Genomic DNA, 24,127 nt, shown 5'->3' with positions numbered 1-24,127 from the left:
CCTGAATCGGTGCATAGCTGTCAATCTGTAGTTTCCAATGCAGAGAGCCTTCAGGGAAGGGATGGTCAGCCAAGCTAGGTCAGGATGGTGGGTCAGAGTTACACAGCAAGTAGGGATGGGGGCTGTTCTCTATAAAGCGCATGAGTCCATCATCTGGCACCTGCCCCTCCACCCCATTTGTATTTTTAGTTTATATTTTACTTAAGGAGCCAATAGTGCTCTGGATCAGATGGCAGCTCAGGCTGTTGGCTCCTTCCTTGAATCCAATCCATGACATGACAGCAGAAGAAGGTGGAGGCTGATGGATCTTAGAACTGCTCTCAGCTACTGATATGAAGCCTGTGAGACCCTTCAATAAGCAGAAGAGGGTTGGGTCCTAGCATGGGATGACCTGGTGCCTTAGAGTAGGAACAAGAGGTGGAAGGAGAGATGGGTCCTTTCTGTATCACTCCAGTGACCCCCACTGGGGGAATCTAGGTTTTCCATCGCTGCAGCTTAAGGCTCTTCTGGAGCTCAGGTCCTGGTTCGCATGGGCACAGGAAGGGATCCTGTGAAGGCCTGGTCATATTCGGCCTCTCATGCGGGTACACTAGCAGCTCAAGAGACGAGTTGTAATGCTGGTAGGAGAATAACAGGGAGGGCGTGTTGCTGCTCCGTGATGGGGGCAGGAGAGGTATGTCTGGGATGCAGTGGACACACTGGGGTACCCAGTGAGCAAGTAACAGTAAGTGTGGTACCCAGGAGGGCATGGTACCCAGAACTCTCAGACCCTTTGAAATGAAGGGGTGGCAGGAGCCTAGACCAGTAGAAGAGCTGGCCAAGGGTGTGTGAGAAAAAGAGCAAGGGGAGTGTGTTAGCTTCCTGGGTGCTCAGTTGATCAGTCACGTCCGACTCTGCAACCCCATGGACTGTAGCCCACCAGGCTCCTCTGTTCCTGGAACTTTTCCAGGCAAGAAAACTAGAGTGGGTTGCCATTTCCTACTCTAGGGGATCTTTATGACCCAGGGATCAAACCCACATCTCTTGTGTCCCCTACATTGGCAGGTGGATTCCTTACCACTGCGCCACCTGGGAACCCCTATAGTAGCTTCCTCAGTTCAGTTCTGTTCAGTTCAGTTGCTCAGTTGTGTCCAGCTCTTTGCGACCCCATGAATCGCAGCATACCAGGCCTCCGTTTCCATCAACTCCCAGAGTTCACTCAAACTCATGTCCATCGAGTCAGTGATGCCATCCAACCATCTCATCCTCTGTCATCCCCTTCTCCTCCTGCCCCCAATCCCTCCCAGTATCAGGGTCTTTCCAATGAGTCAACTCTTCGCATGAGGTGGCTAAAGTATTGGAGTTTCAGCTTCAGCATCAGTCCTTCCAGTGAACACTCAGGGCTGATCTCCTTTAGAATGGACTGGTTGGATCTCCTTGCAGTCCAAGGGACTCTCAAGAGTCTTCTCCAACACCACAGTTCAAAAGCATCAATTTTTTGGCACTCAGCTTTCTTCACAGTCCAACTCTCACATCCATACATGACCACAGGAAAAACCATAGCCATGACTGGACAGACCTTTGTTGGCAAAGTAATGTCTCTGCTTTTTAATATGCTATCTAGGTTGGTCATAACTTTCCTTCTAAGGAGTAAGCATCTTTTAATTTCATGGCTGCAGTCACCATCTGCAGTGATTTTGGAGCCCCCAAAAATAAAGTCTGACACTGTTTCCATTGTTTCTCCATCTATTTGCCATGAAGTGATGGGATTAGATGCCATGATCTTACTTTTCTGAATGTTGAGCTTTAAGCCATCTTTTTCACTCTTTTCTTTCACTTTCATCAAGAGGCTTTTTAGTTCCTCTTCACTTCTGCCATAAGGGTGGTGTCATCTGCATATCTGAGGTTATTGATATTTCTCCCAGCAATCTTGATTCCAGCTTGTGCTTCTTCCATCCCAGCGTTTCTCATGGTACTCTGCATATAAGTTAAATAAGCAGGGTGACAATATACAGCCTTGATGTACTCCTTTTCCTATTTGGAACCAGTCTGTTGTTCCATGTCCAGTTCTAAGTGTTGCTTCCTGACCTGCATACAGATTTCTCAAGAGGCAGGTCAGGTGGTCTGGTATTCCCATCTCTTTCAGAATTTTCCACAGTTTATTGTGATCCACACAGTCAAAGGCTTTGGCATAGTGAATAAAGCAGAAATAGATGTTTCTCTGGAACTCCCTTGCCTTTTCCGTGATCCAGCAGATGTTGGCAATTTGATCTCTGGTTCCTCTGCCTTTTCTAAAACCATTTTCTAAAACCTTTTCTTGAACATCTGGAAGTTCACCATTCACGTATTGCTGAAGCCTGGCTTGGAGAATTTTGAGCATTACTTTACTAGTGTGTGAGATGAGTGCAATTGTGCGGTAGTTAAAGCATTCTTTGGCATTGCCTTTCTTTGGGATTGGAGTGAAAACTGACCTTTTCCAGTCCTGTGGCCACTGCTGAGTTTTCCAAATTTGCTGGTGTATTGAGTGCAGCACTTTCACAGCATCATCTTTCAGGATTTGAAATAGCTCAACTGGAATTCCATCACCTCTACTAGCTTTGTTCGTAGTGATGCTTTCTAAGGCCCACTTGACTTCACATTCCAGGATGTCTGGCTCTAGGTGAGTGATCACACCATTGTGATTATCTGGGTTGTGACAATCTTTTTTGTTCAGTTCTTCTGTGTATTCTTGCCAGCTCTTCTTAATATCTTCTGCCTCTGTTAGGTCCATACCATTTCTGTCCTTTGTCGAGCCCATCTTTGCATGAAATGTTCTGTTGGTATCTCTAATTTTCTTGAAGAGATCTCTAGTCTTTCCCATTCTGTTGTTTTCCTCTATTTCTTTGCATTGATCCCTGAGGGAGGCTTTCTCATCTCTCCTTGCTATGCTTCCTAGGCCATAACAAATCACCATAGACCGAGCGGCTTACACGATAGAAATGCCTTGTCTCACAGTTCTGAAACTGAAGAGTTCAAGGTGAAGGTGTCAGCTGGGTTAATTTCTTTTGAGAGCTTGTGGATGGCCTTCTGCTGTCTTCACATGGTCTTTCTTCTGTTCCTGTCTGTGTCCGAATTTCCTTCTCCTTTAAGGATCCCGGATTGGGTTGGGGTTCACTCTAATGACTTCATATTACCTTACTTACCCTTTTAAATGCTCTGCTGCTACAACAGTCACATTCTGAAGTACTAGGGGTTTGGAATTATTTGGGGGCAGAGTCTATCCCATAACAAGGAGGTTCATGATGAGTATCAAAACCTCAGGACCAGTTGCCCCAGTAGGATCTGTGACCTATCCCACCACATTCGTCTATTGTTTGTTTATTTATTTATTAAAGAAACTGACCAGTCACTTTTACCAATCTGGATTCTTGGACGTTTTAATCAATAGAAATTGATAAGAGGCCAGACGAGAAATTCAGGCAAGGCTTTACTGAGATTCGTGCTGCAGCCTAAGGAAGTGAGAACAAGTAGCAGGTGGCCTTGCTGGCTCCCCAAGGTCAGGGGTTTGGAGCTGGTTCCTTACATGGGGTGAGGGTAGGGGCATCGGTGGGTCAGGCTGGAGGGGTGTCTTAGGTGGTCTGCTCACCCTGTTGGTGGTGCTGTGTGCAGGCATCATGTGAAGTACCCTGCTTTGGCTCCCAGTGCCTCAGAAATGGCAGTTGGGTTTTGGCCTTTTTTGGTATCTTTTTGTTCATACTTGACCCAACTGTGCATGCGTGCAGGTTATTTTTAGTCCCTTATAGTTTCTTTGTATTCTGTTGTTCATGTTTGGAAGGTGCAGCTACACTGAGAAAGGGTCCCGGGTCCAAGCTCGTTTCATTACCACCTTGAAAAAATCAGTGACGGAACAGAATGAACTCGACATGGAGCAGAACTGGGTCTGAGCAGTACATGGGGTGGACTGGACTCTCAGAGTCCTGCCTATATTCCCCGGGCACTCACTGTTCTCGGGCACATGGACGGCTGCCCACTGCAAGCACCTGTGATACCCTCCCAAGGGCTTCCTCTGGTATCTCTGCTTGTGTTCAGGAGAGGCAGGAAGTGCTGAGAGTGATGCCCCCAGGGTGGGCCCTGAACTAGTGAAGGAGGAGTTGGAGGTTAGATAAACTCGCTTCTTCATCCTCCATCCAGGATGGAGGTAGGGCCCCTAACGTGTGTGTTGTGCTTTTTCCCAGAGATCGTTAGTGGGATGGAGCCCCAGTAACCCACAGTGTAACTTGCTTACTCATGGATCCTGTATTGGCTTGCTTGCTCCCCTTCCTGTCTCACTTCCCTGCTCTCTTACTGTACTTTTTGGGATCGCTTCCCAAACAAATTACTTGCATTTATATTCTGTGCCAAGATTTGCTTCTGGGGGAACCTCCGCGAAGACGAGAAGAGGAATGGAACCCCATTTGAGTGCCTACTGTGGGCTAGGAATTGTGCCAGGCTGTTCACATCCTCATGTCTTTTAATCCCATGAGGCTGGATTTATCATTCCTGTTTTAACACATGAGGAAACTAAGACTAAACAATTTCCTGAGGTCCCAGCACCCCGTCCTGAAGTGGTGGAGCCAGGGTTATTTCTAATGACGTGGTCATTCCAGTTTCAAAGGACAGGGTGCTGATTGTCCTGGGCCAGTCCTGGGCGTAGGAGTCAGGAGCCCTGGGTTCAAGTTTCAGGCATAGCAGTTTCTTGGACAAGTAACTTTCCTGCTCTGGGCCTCAGTTTCCCTATTTGTGAAATAAAAGAATAGGGTCAGAACATTTCTGAAAGCCCGTTTGGCTCTTGAAATCTAGGTTGGGAGTCATTCAGCCCCATCCTACCCAGGTCTCACCTGTGACTTGTAAGGCAAGATCTTGGAGGCTGTTCTGGAGGGTGTAACCTCTTAACTGATCTCTTACTGAGGTTTATTGACAGGCAGATATTTAAGGATTATATGGATTATCTCCCTGGAATAAGACAGAAAACATAATTCTCCTTATGTCTTTTGACTCTAGGAAAAGCAAATTTCTTGCCTGCTTTGAAATGTCATGGGGGGAAAGTTGTTGGAATTCATTGAAAAAACTGTAATCTTTCCCCATGTATTTCCCACGAATGTCATAGAAGTCTTTCTACCAGACAGTTTCTATAGATTTAATGAAGACAATGGAGCAGGTAGGATAGCGGATGGCAGCAGATTAATGGCTGCTTAAAAGATTATGCATGGATGGCAGCTGATGATGGATGGGAAGTTGGCACATAAATGCTAAGGGCTTTCTGTGCACCAGTACCACACTAAACCCGAAACACGCAGGACTTGGATGAATCATCTCATTTCTGAGATAATTCTGAGAACTATTTCCACTTTTGAGATAAAGAATTTAGGTTCAGAGAGGCTAAGTGGTCAGAAAGAGGTCACACAGCCAATTGGTGGCAGAGTTGTAAGTTAGACTCAAACCTGGTCTTGAAGAGTGAAGGCTTTAGAGCAGGAAAGTGGCTTGGATTTGAATCTTTCACCCACTGGCTCATCATCATGTAATCCTCAGCAGGTCACCTAGCCTCTTTGAGTCTCAATTTCTTCATCTCAAAAGTGAGAATAACACCATTAATGGGATACTGGGTATGCCGTTAACACAGTTCTAGGTGTATGCAAAGTGCTTAGTGTATCACTGTGACATTATTCTGCTCCTTCCCCGCAGGGTTTCTCTGCTCTCAAGCTTCTCACCCCACTCCCCTGCCCACCAGTAAGGTGATTCTGGATGCCTGGTATTTCCCTGTGGGTCATTGGTACCTGGAGGCAAGACCTTTATCTTACCCCTGCTGGTGTCTCCTGCCTCTGTGTCATTTGCAACCACAGAATGGTGTGCAGACAGTTACCTGCACTGGATTCTGTTTTTTTCTTTATGATTTTCTTTTCTTTTCTTTTTTTTTTTTTTACTATTTTTCCATCTTCAGGGCATCTTTGTCCTGTTCTGGAATGGTCAGTGATGTCTGCTGGTCTCAGTAATTTAGGATCCTGTAACTATTCATTGCCACCCAAGCCATCCATCCACTGACTGCTCCCAGTACACAGTGTCTCTCTACTGAAGTCATTGCCCAGATCATATCACCTCCGCCCCTTGCTTAGGAACCTGGCTCTAGTTCATGACTGTCAGAAGGTTATTGGCAAACATTTCTTCATCCACCTGCCATGGTGCCTAAGACCCCACCATTAGAAAGTTACTTGTTTGGTTAAAGGTAAGGTGTCTGCTGTTAAAATGCAACTATCTGTTCAGTTCAGTTCAGTCGCTCAGTCGTGTCTCACTCTTTGCGACCCCATGAATTGCAGCGCACCAGGCCTCCCTGTCCATCACCAACTCCTGGAGTTCACTCAAACTCATGCCATCTCATCCTCTGTTGTCCTCTTCTCCTCCTGCCCCCAGTCCCTCCCAGCATCAGGGTTTTCCAGTGAGTCAACTCTTTGCATGAGGTGGCCAAAATATTGGAGTTTCAGCTTTAGCATCAGTCCTTCCAATGAATACCCAGGACTGGTCTCCTTTAGGATGGACTGGTTGGCTCTCCTTGCAGTCCACGGGACTCACAAGAGTCTTCTCCAGCACCACAGTTCAAAAGCATCAATTTTTCGGTGCTCAGCTTTCTTCACAGTCCACCTCTCACGTCTGTAGAATATGCAAACCAAGTTCTATTACCCATCCACACCTTAGCAAGGAATGCCTTTAAGGAAAGGGCCCCAGAGTTGGTCAGACACTGGTGGTTTTGATGTTCTCCCTGGTGAGTGAGGAAATCTCAGTTGAGTTCACAGCCTCACCCCTTACCCTTTGGTGCAGTTGCCAGGCAAATCTGGGGACTCAGAGCAGTATCAGAGACCAGATGTACAGAGGGTGCAGTTAAAGAGGGAGAAAGAAAACCAAACATAGCCCCAAACTCAGAAAACTCTGGGCCTCACCCCACCTCCCACCCAGTATTTACTGCAGAGCTTGACAGGCAAGTATGAGAACCTCTTTGAAATCGACAGATGCTCTGTTCAGAGAGAAACAGTGCAAGGGAAGCAACAGGGAGCAGATTTACCCATGGGGACTCTAAAACCAGCCATCCAGGCCTCCCCTCCAGGATAGGGCCCGTACTCACGAGAAACTGCTGATGTGGAGTCAGAGCCGAGCAAGAGAGGGACAGCAGAGATGCAGGAAGAGGAAGTCCAGGTAAAAGTGGGAGGAGGGACAGGCCACGAAGTCTCAGAAAGCAAGCCACATACTTTTGAACACTGCACACAACCGTAGATGAAGGATCCCTAGGAAGTTAATATTTCTAGTTTCTGAACAATGCCTCCTGAAAGTTCAGGAAAATTATTTTCACCTAAAAAGAGCCATAGAGAAGAATCAAGATGAAATCCGAGACAAAGCTGTTATGAGGAAGCAAGAGAATAAGGAGCAGAATAGCATTTCCTGGGCTTCCTTGGTGGCTCAGTGATAAGGAATCCGCCTGCTGGTATAGGAGATGCTGGTTTGATCCCTGATCTGGGGATCCCGTGGGCCATGGAACAGTTAAGTCCGTGTGCCACAGCTGTTGGCGTCTGTGCTCTGGAGCCTGGGGACCACAGCTACCAAAGCCCAAGTGCCCGAGCCCATGCTCTGCAGTAAGAGAAGCCGCCACAGTGGGAAGCCTGGGCACTGCAACAAGGATTGGCCCCCATTCACCGCAACTAGAGAAATGCCCGTGCAGCACAGAAGACCCCAGAGTAAACAAATAAAAATTTATTTAAAAAAAAGGAGAGTAACATTTCCTCAGGCAAAGAGACATGCCATAAAGCACAACAAAAGTGTATTACTAACTTGCTATTTCAAGTGAATAAAAGACATTATGATACAAAATACGATTAGGAAAACAGACACAAAGTGAGAGAACTCAGGAAAGAATTAGAAATAAAAAGAAATAAAGACTAAATGGTGAAAGAATATAAACATCTTAATAGACATAGAAGGTGACAGAAGAAAAAAAAAATCAAAGAGAAAGGAAAAGGATTCAGGAGAGATAAGTATTGAAGATAAGCAGAGACGATCCAACACCGGAATAAGAAAGAAGAAAACCAACATGAAATACTCAGCCGTAAGCAGGAGTGAAATCAGAGACGTGGATGGACCTGGAGACTGTCATACAGTGCGAAGTAACTCAGAAAGAGGAAAACAGATATTGTATAATATTGCTTATATGTGGAATATAGAAAGATGTGATATGGATGAACTTATTTGCAAAGCAGAAATAAGTCACAGGTGTAGAGAACAAATTTATGGTTACCAAGGAGAGGAGAGGGGGCGGGATGAATTGGGAGATTGGGATTGACGTATATACTCTATTATGGATGAAATAGGTAACTAATGAGAACCTAAAATAAAAAATGTGATGCTTAAAAAAAAAAAAAAGAAAACCAAGGCTAAAGCATAGAAAAAACCTCCAAAACCATAATTCAAGAAAACTTTGCTGAAAAAAATATGATTTAAAATTAAAGATCGAAAGTATGCTTCATATTTTCTGTCCCTGGGAATATTGAAGCAAATCAGTGAATTCCAAGACATATTCTAGTAAAATTACTGGACCATAAAGAAAAGAAAAATCTGTGGGTATCCACACCCAAAGACCTAGTGATTTCAAGGGAAATGGAATCAGACCATCATCAGAATTTTGAAAATGGATACTTCATTTTTCAGGAGAAAATGGATTAGCATACTTATTGTACTTGAGGAAGGGATGTATGCGCCAAGGAGATTGTGGTCACCAGCTCTGACATTCAAGTAAAAAGGGAACAAACTATTATCTGTACGTAAGAACTCAGGAAGTTTAATTACTCTGAGACTTTAAAGAGCCACTGAGCTTCAGACTGCCCAGTTAACTAGGAAGACATCAAGGTAAGGAATTGTGGTAAGCTCTAAGTATAGGATTACTTGCAGAACTAACAAAAAATAAAAATAAAAGATTAACGAGAGAAAGACTTGTCTGTGCTAAATGCTAAATGCTCTGGCAGTGTAAATAGATTGTAGTTCTAAAAATGAAGAAGAATGGAAGATAAAATTTTAAAAAATTACCTTATTGCTTTTAAAAAACTTTTATCGACGTCAAGTTGACTTACCACGTTGTGTTAATTTCTTTTGTATAGCAAAGTGACTCAATTATACATATGTGTATTCTTTTTCACATTGTTTTCCATTATGGCTTGTCACAGGGCATTGAATGTAGTTTCCTGTGCTATACAGGAAGGCCATATTGTTTATCCATCCTGTATTTAATCGTTCGCCTCTGCCGAACCCAAGCTCCTATTCCTTCTCTCCCCTACCTCCCCTTCCACTTGGCAGCCACAAGTCTTCATATCTGTGAATCTGTTTTTGTTTCATGGATATGTTGATTTGTATTGTATTTCAGATTCCATACATAAGTGATACCATATGGTTATTTGTCTGTCTTTTTCTGACTTACTTTGCTTAGTATGATAATCTCTAGGGCCATCCGCTTAGCTGCAAATGGCATTATTTCATTCTTTTTGATGACTCAGTAGTATTCCATTGTATATATGGACCACATCTTTTCCCACTCATCTGTTTATGGGCAGGAGATGGCTTCCGTGTCTTGGCTATTGTGAATAGTGCTGCTATACATGTATCTTTTCAAATTATGCCTTTGTCTGGATGTAGGTGGAGGAGTCGGATTTCTGGGTCACATAGCAACTCTATTTTTAGTATTTTGAGGAACCTTTGTACTGTTTTCCGTAGTGGCTGTACTGAAAAAAATTCTTTTTTAACTTTCAGTAACCATATTGGTGATGATAGTATTAATATTGTTACTCTGAAATTATTATGTATGTAGTATGTGGTAAAACAAAAAAAAATCATAAGATATTCAAATTCTATCATCTCCTGAGTCTTGAGAATCATTATTTGTTAGAAGAAGACACAGTTGTAATGTAAAAGTGGTTGTGTGCAAACCCCACAGTCTTGAATTCAAATAGGAAGTGCCACTCAGTATATATTCATGTTTTGAACATCAGTTCATATCACTTTTAGTAGTTAGGATGAGATCTAACTCATCCTTTCTCTTGGCTGAAGAATATTCCATTATATAGTTTTACCATAATGTATTTGAATATATAAAATATATATATATATATATTTCTTCTCCAAATTTTACTATTACAAATCATGTGGCAGTATATCTCCATGATATGAAAGAATATTTTTGAATGAGAAATTACTAGAAATAGAGTGCAAGATCAAGGATATGATCTTTGAAGTGTATTATATAACTGCCTTCTAAGAAATGTGTATCAATTTTAATTTCTACTAAGAATGGATGAGAATACTGTTTTCTCACAATCTCATTAACCTGTTTTCAGTCTAACGGGGAAAATGTTGCTTTGATGTATTTATTTGATCATAAAGCGATTTGATCAATAATGAAAACCCTTTCTACAAGTTTATTGGCCATTTCTCTTTCTTATTTTGTAAATTGTCTGCTTAAAATTTGGCTCATTTAAAGTTGAATCCTCTTTATTGTTTATTTGTAGGCACTTTCAACATATTATGGGTGTTTATACTCTTTCAGTTGTACATTTTGTAATCATTTTTTCTTAACCTGGCACTTATTTTAATATGAGAGACTTAAAGTTTTTATGTAGCCTGACTTGCCATCCCGCCTTTAGTGACGCCTGAATTTTCTGTAACATTTTTTAAAAAGGTCTACTTTACCTTCAAGTCATAATAATTTTCCTATATTTTCTTCTAGTGGTTTTACATTCCTTTATTTAACATGTAGATTTTTAATCACTGAAGTTTTGTTATGTGTGGAGTGAAACAGGAATGTATGTATCCTATCTATAAATCATCGATCAGTCATCAGTCTGTCCAACAGACAGGCAGTTTTCCTTTAGAAAATAGTATTTTCCCTCTTGACTTGAGAAGCCACATTCTACCCACTAAGTTATATCTAATAAGTGTTCTTTGTCCTTCATTCTGTTATGCTGATCAATGCCTATTTCTTTGCTGGTACCATACTCTTTTTTTTTTTCCCCCTTAAGGATGAGGGACAAGAAGAGTTTGTGGATTTTTTTCTGTTCACATATGTAAATGGGCCAAGACAACGCAGACCTTGTTATACCAACAATCTGCTCTATAGATCTTAGAGTCCTCTTTCAGCTTATCCCTCTGACTTTTTGGGTCCCTTTCTTGGCTTCCTGGGTCCCCTTATTCTCAGGGTCTTAGTTACCCGCTAAGGGCCATTTCAAATATTTCTATACCCTGATAAAATCTGTACCAAACTGAATTATTCTAGATCATATAAATTTCAATGTTTGGAACTGGCTTTCAAGTTCCCTGAAGTTTTAATCTTTCACGTATGTCTTCACTCTTCTTTCACATTTGCTTCCCACGTGACCTTAATGATCAGTTTGTTAAAATAACAGGATTCTGATTGAAGTTACACTATATTAATACATTATTTTGGAGAAGAGGAAAGAAATATACAGAAATATGTGTGTGTCTTCATATCCAAGGATATCATCTCTCACTCTAGGTCTTTTGAAAATGCCTTTTAGTACATTTTCATAGACAGTGCTTATATTTTTCTTATTAAATATATTTTTAGATGCAATATAATTGCTGTGGATATTTTGAACTTGGTTCTGCTTTCCACTGTATTTTTCAGTATATTTTACAACTGATATCTGCTTACATAAAGTTAAGCTTCCACATTTAAAAATATTTCCCCCCAGAAAGCAAGAGGGAGAGTCCGTTCTTGTGGAGATCTTAAGGGACAGGACAGCTGGGCTGGGACTGGGAGAGTCATACGTGATTTTTTTCTCTTCTTCCACAGTTGAGGGCTGGCTCTGTTACAAGGTGAGCCTCATTCCTGGGTGGATTTTTCCATTGCTTGAGCCCTGGATATCACTGAGTCAGCACATCAGCTCACTCAGTGACCTTCCAGGATGTCCAGACACCTGTGAGATTTATAACAAAATGCTGCTCCTCCCTTTCTCAAGCCTCCCCTCCTGAGCTCAGAGATGAGGATTTGTGGTGGGCCAGAATGGTATCTGTTTGCATCACAGAACTCAACATTTTATTTGGACTGTGTAGTCTCCCTTGATAAAACTTCTAAGTATACTTTATGGCAGGAGAATTTAGATGTTTCCTGTAATATTAGATATTTTCAGGAGTTCTGGGATAGAAAATATACCAGCTTATTATATGCCATGTTGCTAATTCCCTGTGGAAATTGGTACAAAATTGCACTGACATGCACAGGACCAGACCTTAGGCATTGAGTGAAGCCACTGGGGTCAGTGTTTTTCAAGCCTGCCTATGCATATACTTATATGGGGCTGGCTTTTGGGTAGGTTCCCTGGATTTGGGTTAGGCTCCCTGGCGTTAGGGCAGTCTCAGCACCCAGCAGGACTGAAATCATGTGCAAAGCCTTCAAATTAATATTGAAAACTGTCTAACTAGTTGTACAGTTTGATTTAATAGGATGTCTGATGAGTGACACATGGTTGTTTGTCGACTAAAAATATCTTGAAGACCTTTGAGCAAACCAGGGGAGACCTCTCTTGTGTCGCATCTCAAGAACAGCTGCGCCCTGCCCTGGGTGCACATAACTGCTGAAACTGACTGGGGAGAGCTGGAAGTGTTGATGCTGTCATATTAATTTGCTCTATAAATCAACACATGAACTTGACAGCCCTTTAAAATCTTTATTATCATTCATCTATCTTTTGTATTCCAAAGGAGCCTTATCTGACTTCGACCCAAAGCAACTTATATTCATTAACCAAATATTTATTGAGCATTGACAGGTGATGAAGATGGGTACTGTCAGGGTCTGGGACCCATCTTTAAGGAGCTCACTGTCTCATGAGGAAATAGACATATAAGCACGACATTGCAACTTAGTGTGATCAGGGCAGTGATAGAATTAGGCATCCGGGTTGTGTTGCCACAAAGAAAGATTCATTCATTTTTCATTCATTCATTTATTCATTCCAGAGACAAAGATCTACCAAGATAGAGGGGTGGCCTCTACAGACATAGACACAGTGGTTACTTCAGGGAGCTCAGTCGAGGAGCAGGAAACAGGCATATAAACAGATCATAAGTAAATACAAGCTATGGCAATCTGTAGAGAGTATGGTGGGCAGGCCATAACAGGGAGAGGTCAACTCATGTAGGAGAATCAAGGAATGCTTGTAGGTGAAGTGGTGCTTGAGCTAATTCTTGAAAGATGGTCAGGTGTTTATGTCCCAGGCAGTTAAATAAGAACAGTCAATGATGGGAATGACATGTGCAAAAAGGCCCTTGTTTGGGGGTGGGGGCCAGGCAGTGCAGAGAGAACCGATTGTTCAGGACCCGGAAGTAGTGTGGCATGTACTGAGCATGGTGGGAGTGGGCTGTGGTGAGGGGGTGACCTGAGAATCAGGTGGAGGTCAGTCACATCATGAATGGTCTTAAATGCCCATTCAGGGAGCCGAATATTTTCCCCACACCTCATACACGCTCAAGTCCCAGCTTGGCTCTTTCTCAGCTTCCTCCCTTTAGAAATGTCAGCTTTAATTGTTTCCATGATATAAAACACAGTGCAAAGTCTCAGGCCTGAGAATGCCATGCACATGAAATAGTAAGCTCTGAATTAAGTTTGATCACCTGTTTATGAGTTTTCTGTTCACTTTTTTTTTTTTTTTAATCAGGCCTCACCTTAGAAGTAGAGAAGCAAGCTGCATAATCACAAGATACTCTGTCCTCTCTGTACTGGGTGATTCCATTCTGGATAAAGTATGAGGCATACTGATCCCCTAAAAGAGCCAGGTCAGTCTGACTTCAAAATTTCTCCTCTTTTTGAGAACATGTATTGTTCTGATTTTGGTTATCTACTGGGTTTATTCCCAAATATTGTGAGCAGTTTTGACCAGGGATAATGGATCTGTCCTCACAGGGTACATATGGTGTGAGTTTGGGTTTAATATGCTGATATGCTTTGTATCAGGGCTTCCCTGATAGCTAAGTTGGTAAAGAATCTGCCTGCAATCCAGGAGACCCCTGTTTGATTCCTGGGTCAGGAAGATCAACTGGAGAAGGCTACCCACTCCAGTATTCTTGGGCTTCCCTTGTGGCTCAGCTGGTAAAGAATCTGCCTGCAATGCGGGAGACCTGGGTTCGACCCCTGGGCCAGGAAGATTCCCTGGAAAAGGGCAAGGCTACCCACTCCAATATTCTGGCCTGGAGAATTCCATGGACTGTATATTCCATGGGGTTGCAAAGAGTTGGACACGACTGAGCGACTGAACTGAATGAATTGATGCTTTGTAAGTGATCAGGATGGAAAATATGGCAAATGGGCCCCCAAACTTACAAGACTAATAAAAAGTCTGCATGGAAAATAGAGTAGAAAATTCTTCGCTCTAACATATATTCAAGTGGTCTCTTATGAAAAAAAAATTCTGATATTAAAAAGAAATCCAGTCTTATCAAGCTCATTTATTGGGCAATGTTCGCTGGCATTGCAAAGTATTTTCTTCTTGAACTGCGTGTGTGCTTACTCATTCATTCTCCGATTCATTCATCCCACAAACATTTGTTGCCTGTGCTGCGTCCCGGAAACAGAGGAGTAATGCATGGTCACTGTCCTCAAGGAGTTCATGATCTAGAAGAAGAGAGAAACAAAATGCTGATTAGAGCCCAAAGTCATATATGATAAATTATAGCCCTTCGGTGACACAAACTTTTCTGCTGGTCTCAATTTTAAGCATTTTGTGTAATGTTTAGACCATATATCATGTGAGTGTCTCAAAAATTTGTCAAAATTTGTGTACTGCCACCTTAGTCATATTCTAGTGATCAACAAAGTACTTGAGGATAGGGGAAGTGGTACAGATGAAGATGAAACTCTTTACCTCAGACTGGAATTTGAAACCATGTGCTGGGACTCAAACCCAGCCATAATCCAGTTTGGGATTCTAACCCATGTGGCCAAACTCCAGTTTGTGACTTGAATCCACATGGTTGGGATGCAAACCCAGCCAAAACCCACAGTTTTTCAACTGAGATCACACGCCTGGTTTCAGATTCTTGATGTCTTGTTATAGAAAGAATTCAGTGAGAGCCAAAGTGATAGATAAGAAGTGGATTTATTTAGAAAGAAACAGACTCCACAGACAGTGTGTGGGCCATCACAGAAGGCTAGGGCAGCCTGGAAATGTGTGGTCGGCTTTTATGGGCTGAGTAATTTCATGGGCTAATGAGTGGGAGGATTATTCCGACTGTTTTGGGGAAGAGGTGGAGATTTCCAGGAACTGGGCCGCCACCTCCTCTTTGGTCCTGCTGGTTGGCTTTGGAGTGCTCATGGTGCCTGTGGGTGCGTTGTTTAGTTTGCTAGTGTGTTGTTACAAGTGTACGTGTGTGTGCTCAGTTGCTCAGTCCTCTCCGACTCTTTGTGACCCCATGGACTGTAGCCTTCCAGGCTCCTTTGTCCATGGAATTTTCCAGACAAGAATGTGTATACTGAAGCTCAGGTCTAGTGGAAGTTGGATTTGTCCACTGTCTTGGATCCATTTGGTTCTAATCAGTTTATGTCCATGGGCTGTGTGTCATTCTTGTAAATTTTGTGCCCTGCCTCCTTCCCTCCTGTTTGCCTTTGACCTCCACCACTCTATTTCTCCCTCCTCCAGCCCCTGGCAACCACCACTTGATTATCTGTTTCTATGAAATAATTTTTTTTGGCTGTGCCGTGTGGCATGTGGGATTTTAATTTTCTGACCAGGGATCGAACCTGGGTCCCCTGAACAGAAGCAGAGAGTCTTAACTGCTGGATTACCAGGGAAATCCTTGAAATAATTTTTGTGTGTGTATGTGTGTATTCTTTTTTTTAAGATTCCCATATAAGTGATACCATACAGTACTTGTCTTTCTGATGGCTTCTTTCACTTAGCATAGTGGTCTCTAGATATATCCATGTTGCAAATGGCAAGACTTCCTTTTTTTATGGCTGAGTAAAATATTCCATTGTGTGTCTGTGTATTTATAGCACATTTTCTTTATTCACCCATAGGTCAAAAGGTACAAATTTTCAGTTATAAGAAGAATAAATTATCAGGATCTCATGTACAGCATGCTAACTACAGTTAATAATGCAGTATTGTGTACTTGGAAGTTGTTGAGAGTACATATTAATCATTCCCTGCCACACACACACACACACCAAGAGTTAATTATGTTAGTTACGTGAGGTGATGGATATGTTAATAGTCTTGATCTTGTTAATCATCCTAGAATGTGTATGTATATCACACCATAACATTTTTTACACTTTATAAATATATGCAATTGTATCTCAGAGAAGACAATGGCAACCCACTCCAGTACTCTTGCCTGGAAAATCCCATGGACAGAGGAGCCTGGTAGGCTGCAGTCCATGGGGTTGCTAAGAGTCCAACACGACTGAGCGACTTCACTTTCACTTTCCACTTTCATGCATTGGAGAAGGAAATGGCAACCCACTCCAGTGTTCTTGCCTGGAGAATCCCAGGGATGGGGGAACCTGGTGGGCTGCTGTTGGGGTCGCACAAAGTCGGACATGACTGAAGTGACTTAGTAGCAGCAGCAGCAGCAGCAGCAATTGTATCTGTCAATTATTTCTCAGTAAAGTTAAAAAAAAAGAGAGAAATACTTCTCTGAGGCTGACACATGAGCTGACTTCTGGAAGGAAGACTGCTGGAAGCAAATGCAAAGGCCCTGGGTCACAATGGAAACTAGTCTTTCCTCCAGCTGAAAGCTAGTGCAGCTGGAAGAACATGGGCCATCTTGGAAGCTAGCTGTCCTGCTTACTCGGTGTTTGTAGAAATACTGAACTCCCTCTCAGCCTTGTGGACAGCAGAGATGTGACAGAATAGGATGAGACCTGGCCCAGGAGACCACTTACCAGTTATTTAACCACAAACTCTGACCTCAGTTTCCCCATCTACCCCAATGGGAATTCCTACCCACTCCCACCCCACCCTGCTTATCTATAAGACACTGTGGATGAGAAAGTGCTCAGGAGCAGTACAAACTTCATTGTTATGGATCGTATTATTAGGAAGTCCTTGCCTCGCTTCTTCTAACTTCAGGAATACATCTGCGAGGTGAAGTGAGGCCAAGTGGGCATGCTCTCCACTTTCATGTTGAAAGATGGTGGTTAATTAAGAAGACTTAAGCTTTTCTTCTTAAGCGCACAATAGTGTTGGGGAAAGCAGCTGACTGTCCCCAGCTGCCTGTAGACACCCAGCCGGAAGCGGCAGACAAAGAGCTGATGATGACAGAAAGGCGCCGGGCCGTGAGTGCCGTGGAGCTGACAGATGCCGTTAGCAAGTGGGAACGGAAGGGAAATTGGCCAGTTGCCAGGAAAGACGCCTCTCTGTGCTTCTTAGAAATCCGGTAGGGCAGAACAATAGGGATGGTGCTTGATGGGGTGAGGGTCAGGGCTGGGAACAGGGGTGTCTTAACCATAGATCCAGACCACCGCCAGCACTGCAAGGACTTGAGGACATAATTATTCTCACATTGGGAGTAGGTGGGGGCCAGGAGCAGGCAGTAAAGAAATCAGAGTGGAACTCTGAGGGTTAACAGTTGAGGTACATGATAGATTGAATGATGTCCCCCTGCCCTCCCCCATCCCAAAAGATGTGCTGAAGTCCTAACTCCTAGTACTTTAGAATGTGACCTCGTTTGGAAATATGGTCTTTACAGAGGTGATCAAGATGCGCTCCTTAGTGTGTGTGTGTGTACGTTAGTCACTCAGTCGTGTTCGGCTCTGTGAGTCCATGGACTGTGGCCCACCTTGAGATTCTCTAGGCAAGGATCCTGGAGTGGGTTGCCTCTCCCTTCTCCAGGGGATCTTCCTGACTCAGGGATCGAACCTGTGTCTCTTGCCTCTCCTGCATTGACAGGTGGATTCTTTACTACTAGTGCCACCTGGGAAGCCCCAAGGTTTTATGGACCCTACGTAGGATGCTTCTTGGCATTCTACATGACCAGCTCTCTGATTATAATTGATGTAGTTAAGACATGATTTTTTATTAATTCTTACCTTGTTCTTACATATTTATTTTTAACTCCACTATAAGACTTCAGTGTGTGTATGTGTTAATCACTCAGTCGGGTCCAACTCTTTGCAATCCCATGGACTATATGGCCCACCAGGTTCCTCTGTCCATGGAATTCTCCAGGCAAAAATACTGGGGTGGGTATCTATTTCCTTCTCCAGGGGATCTTTCCAATCCAGGGATCCAACCTGGGTCTCCTGCATTGCAGGCAGATTATTTACCATCTGAGCCACCAGGGAAGCCTGAGGTCCTTTGGGTGGGTCCTAATCTGATATGTCTGAGCTCCCTATAAAAAGGGGGAAATTGGACCCAGAGCCAGACATAGACAGAGGGAAGATGGTGTGAAGACTCCCAGGAAGAAGTTGGCTGTGTAACTGGAGTGCTGCCTCTTCAAGTCAAGGGATGCCAAGGATTTCTGGCCAACACCAGAAGCTGAAAGGGACAAGGAAGGATTTTCCACTAAAGTTGTCAGAGAGAACATGTCCCTGCAACACTGTGATTTAGGACTTCCAGCCTCCAGAACTATGAGACAAAGCATTTCTGTTGTTTTAAGCCACCCAGTTTTTAGTGCTTTATTAGAGCAGCCCTGGGAAACTAACACGGGGCACTATCCTTAAGGATTATTTAACATCTCCCTTAAGACCAAGGTATAATATTTTTGCTACAGATAGGAGGGAGGCAGTCATTTTCTCAGGGCCACTGCCAATTCATTCAAATACTTATATCCTGACAGTGCCAGGCTGCATGTGTGTCTACTCTGTCCAGGTACCGTGGAAGTGGAACATCTCAGTGGTGAGTAAAAGTAGATGCTTCACAGAAAAGTGGACCTGGACCAGATATCAGCCCTGCTGCTCGCAAGCTGCGTGGCCCAGGGCATGCTACTTTCCCAAGCCTCAGTTCTTATGTTTGTAAAAGGAGGATAATACCACTACCCTCCTGGGATGCTGCGGGGATTCTTTGGGCATATGTATGTGAGCTGTTCAGCCCTGACCAAGCCGAGGAAGTGCTGCAAAACCGTGATGGATTATGATTCAAGTGATCCTGTCCAGCAGCTGTTTTCCTCACTGCAGGCATTTGCTAGCTTGATGATTGTAGACTGTGGGAGGAGTTCAGTGGCACCAAGTCTGACTCCCATGACTGACACCCTGGAGCATGGGGCATGGACACAGCTGGCCATTGGCACCCTCCCATCTCCCTGGGGTCTGGCTCAAGGGCCTGGCTGTTGGTTCCTGACTCCAGGCTTCCCCAACCTCCACTCTGAATGCTCCTGCTATGCCGAGGATCTCTTATAAATCGCTTTCCCCTCTCTCCCATGGAAGCTCACAGTCCTTCATGATGGTTAATCTAAAAGGGATGCCTTCACTGATTAAAAAACTTTATACAAATCATAGTTCTTTCTACTCCTTGGGGGTTTTACCATTTAAAAAAAAGTAGAATTTGTTAATGTCAGAGAAGTTCTGATTGATGGAGTAGATTTGGCAAATAGATTTTTGATCTGGATTTGGGGAATGATACCCCTATAGACTTGTCTCTCCCCACCTCCCACCCATTCAAGTTCATATATTGAAACCTAATCCCCAATCTAATGGTCTTTGGAGGTGGGGCCTTTGGAGGTGATCAAGAGCCCTCATGAATGGGGTTGGTGCCCTTATAATAGAGACCCCAGAGAGCTCCTTTAGAGCTGCTGAGAAAGACAAAGCAAAAAGACATCCCTCTATGAACTAGGAAGTGGGTCCTCACCAGATGCTGAATCCGCTGGCATCTTGATCTTGCATTTCCTGGCCTCTTAACTTGTGAGAAATAGCTTTCTGTTGTTTATAAGCCACCAAGTTGGTTTTGTTACAGCAATGCACATGGGCTAAGATGGTATGAACCCGAGAATAAAAGATCATATGTCAGCAATGTAACATGTTATTTGTGAAAGGCTGCCACTGTGGTCTCTCCCATGACAAGCCACTGGCTTGGCATCAGTTTCCACCTCCTTTTTAGCATAGGAGGGCTGAATTGGGGGGGGTGTGATACTCCTTTGTCCTGCTTCTGTCAGAGGTTCCGGGCTTGCTTACCTGCTCCCACTTCCTGATCTAGGTCTGGACTGCTCACATGTCTGTGGCTTCCCGTGTCCTCGCTGCCTTGCTCTCCCAGCTGGATCTGATTTTCTCTGGATGGATGTAGGCTGGACCTCCCAGCTTGGTAGATGCTTTGGCGTGGCAGCATCAGAGGAACTGAGGACCCTGGGGGATGTCCCTACTCAATGCAGGGGTTCAGAAAGAGCACGGGCTCAGAGCTGTATGACCTGCCCTCAGTGGCTGGGGTGTTTGGAATGTGTTGCTACTAAGCCGGCGACAGCTTTTAGACAGACACCCCCGTGTGGTCTTCTGTGGGTGTTCTTGCTCTCTTTTGTCTAATATGAATTGTGATTGAGACTGGAGAGGAGCCTATTGTCTGGAAAGAGAGCTGGCCAGAAACAGGTTTTTATTTTTGTTTTTTATTTGTTTTTTTAATAAAATCTGTGGTTCTTAAAGGAGAGAGCTCTGTCGATTTTGAGGTCCTGAAGATCTACTTTACTCAAAACCTACATCTGCCTTTGTCTGAAGGGCAAGGTGGCAGGTGGTCTTTCCCCAAGACTGAACTATATTTGGAGGCAACCTCCACCCTCCATGTATGTATTAAAGCATCCAAAGAAAGCCTCAGGCTAGATTAACTTGACTCCTAAACTAGGGAGATTTTTTAATTCATATTAGGGAGACTGAGATAACTTATTAGATAAAATAATCCTTGCAAAGTTGGCTATCTTTGTCCAGCTCATCACTTCCCCTTCCTGGGTCTCCGTTTTCTTATCAATGCAATTGTTAGACTGATAGTGTCATACTTCATGAAGCTCTGCAGATCAAATAAATTCACATAAATTATAAAATGTTAAACAAATGCTGAGATTTGATGGTCATTATCATGAGCATAGCATAAACTATCCATCTCAGAACAGAGGAAATCTGCAAAGTGACCTGGAGAATTAATGGGACCAGTGACATTTATCCTTCAACATCCATCTCTTCCCAGTTGCTGGTGTCTGTCTCCGGGACTCGACATGGAAGGGGGTGGGCAGGTAGTAGAATTGCAATGAGTTTCTCTTCTTGGTTTTAGCATTTCTGGCTGGGGGCATATGTGTGTGTTGCTAAGGGATACTGTTAGAATATAAAACCCTAGGTCATGTGAAGAGAGAACCACTAGCATTCAAGCTCTTCCAGTGTCTGCCTGGTGGGTCCTCACGTCCACTTTCCACTTATACAATCGCTTTTCTGTCTTCTCGAGACTTAGCTCTCTGCTACATTGAGGGAGGCCTCATCCTGGCAAGGACCTATCTAGTCTGGTCCCTTCTCCATACTGGGATTACACTTATCCTTTCTCAGGGAGTGAGGAGATGTGCCAAGTCTGAGATTTTATCACAGCCAGAGGACCCAGGAATTCCTGAATCCTTATCTCTATCCAGTCTCCCTTATATGATGTCCAGGAGGGAAAGCTCTTCCCAGATAAAGGGAAGAAGAAGAAGAAGGAAGGGGAGGACTAAGAGGAAGAGGAAGGGGGAGGGAAGTTTGTTACATTGTTTAAGGGATGTTTAACCCCAAGAACTAAATCGATTTCTGCTGTGAAGAACTCCTTTGGAAAATCTAAGTGGACTCTAGAGACATCAGAGTAGCTCTCTCTGTCCATGTGCCTTTTAAGAACAGACCTTGTTGAGAGAAAAGCTTCACTCAGAGACCCTTGCAGAGAAGTTTTGAGAGCATCAGAACAGGAGAGTCCCCATTTCTGGGGTGGCTTGTTCATCCCTGGCTTGTTGGTCTTGGGTGGCCCCTGAGTCTGGAGTCCTGATAGAGTAGAGAAAACAGGCGAAAGGGATGGAAAACCATGCCCCTGCCACAGGTCTTTCCACCCTGACTGCATGGAAGGGAGAGATAGAAAAGAAGAAGCCGTGTACATATGGATTTGGTGCTACCCCCAGCCCAGAAGGACTTTCTGCTCACCTCCTCATCTTGTTCCTTATTGTCTTGAAAGTAAATTTTTTATTTAGAACAAGAAGAGATTTAACAAATAGCTCATTAAAAAAGACCCTGACAAATGCAACACACATGACAGAAACTTAAAAAAGATAATTTTATTATTTTCTTTCCATGTCTCTAATATTTTTCTCCTATAATCTTTGGCTGTGTATTATCATTGTCTCTTAATATGGCAACAAATTTATAGTAATTTTCTACAGACATAAAAGATGGGATAATTTCTATAGAAATAAGTTGGGATAATTCCATTTTTCCTCTAGCATGACTGATGGAAATATATGTATTATTGGTGTTGTATTGCAGTTTTTTTCCAGCTTCACTGCCCTTTATTGGTAATAGTGTATATTTTTGTAGGGATTTAATCAAAGTTGGGAATGCATCTATCGTTTCCTATACTTAGAATCTCTTATAATTTCAAGGCAGATTTTTAATGCATTTGATCTTTTTTTTTTTTTGGCTGCATGGCATATAGGATCTTAGTTCCCCGGCCAGGGGTTGAACCCATATCCCCTGCGTTGGAAGCACAAGTAAGTATGCTTGCTTCTTATTAGAAGTAACAGTCCAGTCTTAACCACTGGACTTCCAGGGAAGTCCCTGAAGTTGCTAATTTTAAAATAAGTATTTTTTTTTATTGAGATATAATTCATACAAAAGAAAATTCATCCATTTGAAGAGTATAATTGACAAAGTTGTACAACCATCATCACTATCAAATTCCAGACCGTTTTCATCACCTCCTAAAGAAGCTGGATACCCACTAGCAGTCACTCCCCATTCCTCTGTCCTCCCCAACCCTAGCAGCCACTGTTGTGCTTTCTGTATCTGTGGACTGGTCTATTCTGAACATTTCCTACAAATGGAGCTGTACAGTATGTGGCACGTTTTGTCCGACTTCTTCCACGTAACTTAATGATGCCAAGGTTCATCCATGTAGCGTGTATCACTACTTAGTTTTTCATATGGTTGAATAATATTCCGCTGTGTGGATATGCTGCCTTTTGTTCATCCATTCGTAAGTTGATGGGTGTTTGGATTATTTCTATATTTTGGCTGTTATTAGTAGCACTGCTATGACTATTCATGCACAGTTCTTTTTGAAGACTTATGTTTTCATTTCATTTCTCTTGGGTATATGTAGAGGAGTGGGCTTCCCAGGTGGTGCTAGTGGTAAAGAACCCACCTGCCAATGCTGGAGATGCAGGTTCAATCCCTGGGTCGGGAAGATCCCCTGGAGAAGGGCATGGCAACCCACTCCAGTATTCTTGCCTGGAAAATCCCCATGGACAGAGGAGCCTAAAGGGCTACAGTCCATGGGATGGCAGAGTCAGGCATGACTGAAGCAACTTAGCATACACACGTGCATCTGTAGAGGAGTGCGATTGCTGGCCATATGGTAAAGAAAGAAAAGTGAAGTCGTTCAGTTGTGTCCGACTCTTTGTGACACCGTTCCTGTAGCATTGTAGGCAGACGCTTTACGGTCTGAACCACCAGGGAAGTCCTGGCCATATGGAAACTTTGTATTTAATTTTTGATCTGGAGACTTTCTTCAACATGATGTGCAATGATACCTCTTGACCTTGAGGGCAGGTTAAGGTTGGGTGGTGGTGTGGTGGAAGGGGGACTGTAGAGCCTCCAGCGGAGGTCTTCCAATGCTCCCTTCTCTCTGTTTTGATTGCCCAGAACAATGTGTCCAGTGGCAGGGGCCCCACAGGAAAAATAACACATTTATGGGTTGTACTTCTAAAAGGTAGAAAATGTGAGTAATTGCATTTAGTCCCATGATGGGAAATGCATTCTTGCCCTTTAATTACTTAACATAGGGCTAAAGAGTGGGCTGTAGACCTGGGCTACATGGGTTGGCTTCCCAGCTCTCCTGCTAACTAGCCACGGACCTTGATTCAGTTACTGAAACTCTCAGCGCCTTGCTGTCATCGCCCATAAAGTGGGGAGGCACTAACATTCATCCCTTCTTTGTGGATCTGTTGT

The sequence above is a fragment of the Budorcas taxicolor genome, chromosome 18, assembly GCF_023091745.1.
Source record: "Budorcas taxicolor isolate Tak-1 chromosome 18, Takin1.1, whole genome shotgun sequence".
NCBI classification, from domain to species: domain Eukaryota; kingdom Metazoa; phylum Chordata; class Mammalia; order Artiodactyla; family Bovidae; genus Budorcas; species Budorcas taxicolor.
Note: the sequence above shows the minus strand (reverse complement) of the source record.